The sequence below is a fragment of the Bos javanicus genome, chromosome 9 (genome assembly GCF_032452875.1).
Source record: "Bos javanicus breed banteng chromosome 9, ARS-OSU_banteng_1.0, whole genome shotgun sequence".
In the NCBI taxonomy this organism is placed as follows: Eukaryota; Metazoa; Chordata; class Mammalia; order Artiodactyla; family Bovidae; genus Bos; species Bos javanicus.
The window spans coordinates 37,551,466-37,558,823 of NC_083876.1; positions in this window are offsets into that span (position 1 = coordinate 37,551,466).

Sequence of the window (7,358 nt, forward strand, 5' to 3'; positions counted from 1 at the left end):
TATGGGTATCCTGAGAAACCAAATGGAGGATATTTTTTTCCCAAAAAGAGATTATGTTTATGTTTGTTGGAAGCCAAGAATTATTACTTAACAAAGATCCCACTAATATACTCTGAGAGTCTTTTAGTGCCAAGGTTAGATGAGTCTCCTAGACATTAAAATAACAATATTTTAGATATAGGGAGTTAAATAGAACACATTTTAAAAATTAAGTTCACATGTTTATTTGTATTTTAACATGGCTACTAGAAAAGTTAAATTATGTTTGTAGCTCATAAAATATTTCTATTAGCAAGCATGCTAGCTCTAACTACAATTTTCAATTTCTCTATATATTTAGTCATGGTTTTAAAACTTGAGCCTTAAGTATAAATTGATGATGATTTCATAAACTTTTGAAGTATAACTTCCAAAGAACCTTCAATATTAGATGGGTAGACTTTACGATAATTGTTTTAGAATTTGCTTTGGATAAGAAATGATTTTACTTTTTGTTTTTATTTACAAATATAGTGCATACTCTTTGTTAAAATTTTAAACAATTAAGATTTGGCAGAAAACAAAATTCTGTAAAGCAATTATCCTTCAATTAAAAAATAAATTTAAAAAAGATATGCATAAATTAAAAAGGCAAAAGATAAACAGCTCAATTCTAACCATTCAGAAACACTCCTTACCCATACTGCAGCATTACATATTTTAGAACTTTTTCAATTATGTACATATGTTTGTGCATGATTTTTTACTTAAATTCTTATTCCAAAGATGAACAAAATAACTCATCACTGCACCAGCAGTAATATTTCTGAACCAAAGTGATAACTGTAGATAAAAAGTAACTGTGAAATCATTATGGAATTGATGCCAATTACATGTTAGATGCTCAATAAATATCTTAAGAGGTTTCCTTAAATTTTATGAATTTTTTGTAATGGTATAGCTTGCTTTCTACATGTTGTGAATTTTTTTTCAAAAAGAACTATAGTTACTAAGGGAAAACCCTGGGTATTCTATATACATTGAATCAAAATATCCATTTTGAAGAAAAGTTTAAATATAGAATTCAGTCCTTTCAAAGAAATCCTACTCAGTGAAGATGAAGCCAATTCCTTAAGAAATATATTATATATATATATATATATATATACACACACACATATATATATATGTATATTTTTTTTTTGAGGAGGGAGTTTAAAAATATACATCTTTGACAAGGAGTTGTAGCTTTGGCTACTAGTACTATTTATAAAGGCAGTGCTGATACTGAACAGCCAAAATACTCTTCCACACTCCATGGACTTTATATTCTTAGAAAGTTGTCCTAACTAATGTAACTGCAAAAATCTAATGATAAACTTGTTTGTTAATCTATAGAGAAAATATTGTGACTCTCTCCATTGTCCTCAGCATTTTTCCATAATAACATAAAATTATCCAACACTGTGCCATTTTTATAGGTTCACATCTACAGATAGTGTGAGGTGTTTTTTTTTTTTTAATTGGTTTTGATACTTACAATTGCTATAAATTGGGGATAGCATTCAAGGTAAAATCTAGCCACATATTCAACTGAGAGTTATACTTGTTTGTTGTTAATTTATTTTACTTCTTTGAGAGTCATCAGCCTTTTTTAGTTTCCTCATGGTCCTACCTAGATCAAATGTGATCATTGACTTTGAATTATCGTTTAGTGACTTGTTGCTGGTGCTGCTGCTAAGTCGCTTCAGTTGTGTCCAACTCTGTAAGACCCTATAGATGGCAGCCCACCAGGCTCCCCTGTCCCTGGGATTCTCCAGCCAAGAACACTGGAGTGGGTTGCCATTTCCTTCTTCAATGCATGAAAGTGAAAGTGAAAGTGAAGTCGGTCAGTAGTGTCCGACTCTTCGTGACCCCATGGACTGCATGCAGCCCACCAGGCTCCTCCAGACATTGCCTTCTCCATTTAGTGATTTAACCAAATATAATCCCTCTTTTTACTGTTCTGAGAAATTTAAAAGTTATAAAATTATCTATTAGATTTAATTCAAGTTTTTATTATTACCTACTAACATATACTCTCGTTTCACCAAATACTGTGTGTATGTATATATATATATGTGTGTGTGTGTGTGTGTGTGTGGATATAATTTTATGTATGTATAATTTATACATATTATATATATGTATACACTTTAAGCATTAAACACTGTCTATATTGAATATTGTGACTGGCTTACAAGCAAAGTGTAATGTGCATTATCTTAAATTTCAGGAGAGCAGCTTTGATAGTAGAAATCTCTCTGTGATGACTTGAACTGTGAGGCTGGGTGGGGAAATTACAAATAGAAGGCTTCTTGACAGTGTGAAACTCTCAGGGAGCATTATAGGAAAAAGAAAATGGAGAAAAAAGAAAGGGGATTGGGAAAGAAGGAAACTGGGAAGCAGGCATTGAATACCACTACCTATCGGGAATAAAGGCCTTCCTGAGTCCTTTGTAGGAATGAAGATTCATGAAGAAACTGCAGTCCTCATCAATTCACCAGCTTTCCATTCCCATTAAGAAGGCAATCTATCCCAAAATACTTTGCCATTCTTGTAACAAAAAATTCTAGTTATAAATGTTGAGACTCAAGAATTATTTGAAAATGTACTTTTTTCCCCTTAGCTAAAACATTTGAAACTTAAAACTTCATTTCAACATCAAAATTCAAAATTTATATGATATAAAATGCATGTTTGTTAAAAACTATAGTAGTTTGATCAAAAATTATAAATGCATTAATAAACAAAGATATTAATGTTATATTGAAAACAAAAAAGTAAACACAATTGTTGAAAAATGTTTTTAGAAAAATAGTTTTTTTTAATTTTTAAAATCTTTTTAAATTGACGTATACATGATTTATAACAATATGTATTAGTGATATAGTGATTCAACTTTTTATGATTTTATTTATTTTAGACTGTGCTGAATCTTCGTTGCTGTGAGGACTTTCTCTAGCTGTAGCTAACAGCGGCTACTCTCCAGCTGCGGTGTGCAGGTTCTCACTGCAGTGGCTTCTCTTGTTGCAGAACATGGGCTATAGGGCACCTGGGTTTCAGCAGTTGGCACAAGGGCTCAACAGTTGTGGCTCCCAGGCTCTAGAGCACAGGTTCAATAGTCGTGGCACACAGGCATTGTTGCTCCACAGCCTGTGGGATCTTCCTGAATCAGAGACTGAACCCATCTTTTCTGAATTGGCAGGCAGATTCTTTGCCACTGAGCCACTAGGGAAACCCCAATTCAATGTTTTGTTTTAAATTCTCCATTTAGCTGTCTCCTAAGAAACCTGTATGTAGATCAAAAAGCAACAGTTAGAACCAGACATGGAAAAACAGACTGGTTCAAAATTGGGAAAGGAGTTCATCAAGCCTGTATATTGTCACCCTACTTGCTTAACTTATATTCAGAGTACATCATGTGAAATGCTGGGCTGGATGAAGCACAAGCTGGAATCAAGATTTCCAGAAGAAATATCAACAACCTCAGATATGCAGATGATAGCACCCTAATGGCAGAAAGAGAAGAGGAACTGAAGAGCCTCTTGAAGATGAAAGAGAAGAGTGAAAAAAGTTGGCTTAAAACTCAACATTCAAAAAACTAAGATCATGGCAACTGGTCCCATCATTTCATGGCAAATAGATGGAGGAAAAGTGTAAACAGTGGCAGATTTTATTTTCTTTGGCTCCAAAATCACTGAGGACAGTGACTGCAGCCATGAAATTAAAAGAAATTAAAAGAAATTGGAAGAAAACCTATGACAAACCTAGACAGCATATTATAAAGAATATACATCACTTTGCCAACAAAGGTCTGTATAGTTAAAGCTATGATTTTTTCAGTAATCATGTATGGATATCAAAGCTGGAAAATAAAGAAGCCTGAGCACTGATGAATTGCTGCTTTTGAACTGTGGTGCTGGAGAAGACTCTTGAGAGTCCCTTGGAGCTCAAGGAGATCAAATCAGTCAATCCTAAAGGAAATCAACATTTAATATTCATTGGAGTGACTGCTGCTGAAGTTGAAGCTCCAGTACTTTGGCCACCTGATGGGAAGACCTGAGTCTTTGGAAAAGACCCTGATACTGGGAAAGACTGAGGGCAAGAGGAGGGGAAGACATAGGATGAGATGGTTGGTTGACATCATTGACTCAACAGACATGAGTTTGAACAAACTTAGGGAGATAGTGAAGGGCAGGGAAGCCTAGTGTGCTGTAGTTCATGGGGTTCCAAAGAGTCGGACATGACATAGTGACTGAGCAACAACAAATACTACATTGATGCTGCTGCTAAGTCACTTCAGTCGTGTCCGACTCTGTGCGACCCCATAGACGGCAGCCCACCAGGCTCCCCTGTCCCTGGGATTCTCCAGGCAAGAACACTGGAGTGGGTTGCCATTTCCTTCTCCAATGCATGCAAGGGAAAAGTGAAAGTAAAGTCGCTCAGTCACGTCCAACTCTCAGCGACCCCACGGACTGCAGCCCACCAGGCTCCTCCATCCATGGGATTTTCCAGGCAAGAGTACTGGAGTGGGGTGCCATTGCCTTCTCTGACTCCATTGATAGCTATCATAAAATACTGTCTGTATTCTCCATGTTGTACAATATATCCTTGTAGCTTATTTTACAGCAAATAATTTATACATATTAATACTGTATCCCTATATTGCTCCTTTCCATTTCCTCTCCCAACCTGTAACCACTGGTTTCTTCTCTATTTATGAATCTACCTCTTTTTTGTTGTATTCACTATAATGAACATATAAGTTATACTGTATTTGTCTTACTCCTTCTGACTTATTTCAGTTAGCATATTGTTCTCCAAGTGAATTCATGGTCCTGCAAATAACAAAATTTAATTTTCTTATGAGAACAAAATAGCATTTTTTTAATGAAAGATATAATTATTATAATTAAAAATTCAATGAAAATTTGAAACAAAGAATTAATGCACTGGAAGACATAGCTTAAGAAATTATCTTATGTGTAACATAGAGAAACAATAGAATGGAAATTATAAAAGAGGTTAAGAGATGACAATAGTAATGCTATTAGATATTGCAAGAATGGTCTAACACATATCTATCTATTCAGAATTCTTTTAGAGAAGGAGGAGTATTAGGCTGGCAGTATTTAAAGATCTAAAATGGATATAATTTGCTAATCCACAGGCAGAGAAGAGAAACATAACTTAAACCAAGAAAGATAAAAAGAAGATGCAGATAATAAATTTTAACTAGAACTTGTACTCTAGAAAGTGATCATTCAAGATCAAGGATGCAGTAAAGTCATGTCAAATAAAGAAAAACTTGAGTGAGGATTGGCATATTTTTAGTAAAGTAGCTATTAAAGGATCTGTTTCAGAAGTAAGATGTCATATGGTAACTCCATTTTTAGTTTTTTAAGGAATCTCCATACTGTTCTCCATAGTGGCTGCACCAATTTATATTCATACCAACAGGGTAAGAAGGTTCCATTTGCTCCACACCCTCTCCAGAATTTATTATTTGTAAACTTTTTAATCATGACCATTCTGACTGGTATGAGGTGATATCTCATTGTAGTTTTGACTTGCATTTCTCTAATAATTAGCAATGTTGAGCATTTTTTCATGTGTCTGGTGGCCATCTGTATGTCTTCTTTGGATAAATTTCTGTTTAGTTCTTCTGCCCATTTTTTGACTTATTTTTTTTGTTTTATACTGAGTTGTATGTACTGTTTGCATATTTTGGAAATTAGTCCCTTGTAAGTCATATTATTTGCAAATATTATCTCCCCCTTTTTTTTTTTTACTTATCATTTCCTTTGCTGTGCAAAAGCTTTCAAGTTTAATTAAATCCTACTTATTTATTTTGTTTCTATTTCCATTACTGTAGGATATAAATTCATACTTGAAAATTTAGGTAGGTAGGTACATAGGTAAAGTAGGTTGGTAGATAGAGATATACACCAAAATTTGTATTTATGATATGCTGGGTACTATATGTGTATATATATGTATATATATATATAAATCTATATCTATAGTTATGTTTTCACTGAACAAGCCTGGAAATAAGAATACCCCCATAGTAAAGATCACTCCTAGTGCCCAAGTTTTGATGTCTATGTATTGTTCCCAATAAAATGAACCAGAATTCCTTGGAGAAATGTCTAATTTCAGAACTGATTATATTTATTAAGTGCCCACAAGTATTTCTTCTCCTAAAGCTTCATTTCTACCCAGTGAATCCTGTCTCTAGAACAATATTTTCCAATTTTTTTAAACCACTGCATTAATTGTTTAGTGAAGCATCTGATATATGATAAATATACTTATCAGAATTGTACAGTTCACTAGTTACTTCCATATTCCCAACTCTAGTCATCTCTTAAGCTACTGCCATCTGACTTCTGAAATAAGCTCTTTGGAAAATTGCCAGTGACCCATCTTTCACGAAGTCCATTGTACTATTTCTTAACACCTGTCTATCATTTAGTACTGTTTCTTGTACTGTGAGGAGATTTCTTGGCTCTGTTAGTGCTTAAAATACCTGACTCATCGTATGACTCTTAAAACTCCTCCATTTTTGTAGACATCAGCTTTATGTCCTGTTTTTGATTGGTACAACTTAACTATCTCCAAATAGCTCTACTTTCTTAATTTATTTGCTTTAGAATCGAGTAAGTAGAGAGATCACAAGTTTGATCAGCTTTAAATTATCATTTTATGCCACAATCTGCATCTATAATGACTGTTTTGTTAAGAGATTGCTCAGCCTTTGGCTAGCTAAATTTATAGAGCATCAATGTCAAGCATTAGGTTAAGCACTTACCAAATGCTCAGAATGGCTCTATGAAAATAAATTTTCCCATTTTAGAGACCGGAGAAGGCAATGGCACCCCACTCCAGTACTCTTGCCTGGAAAATCCCGAGCCTGGTGGGCTGCAGTCCATGGGGTCACTAAGAGTCGGGGACGACTGAGCGACTTCACTTTCACTTTTAACTTTCATGCATTGGAAAAGGAAATGGCAACCCACTCCAGTGATCTTCCCTGGAGAATCCCAGGGACGGCAGAGCCCAGTGGGCTGCTGTCTATGGGGTCTCACAGAGTTGAACACAACTGACGTGACAGCAGCAGCAGCAGCAGCATTTTAGAGATAAGGAGACAAAAAATTAGACAGGTTAAGCAGCAATGATTATATAACTTACAAGACTTGAACTCTCATGATATGGCTGCACCCACTATCCCTGCTGCCTTGCTTGAAGGTCTTCCTGTGAGGCTCTTCCTTCCATTTTCAGATAGCCTTTGCTGTTAGAAATGTACTTCTTATGTTGAAGTCTATTCCCCATCTAGT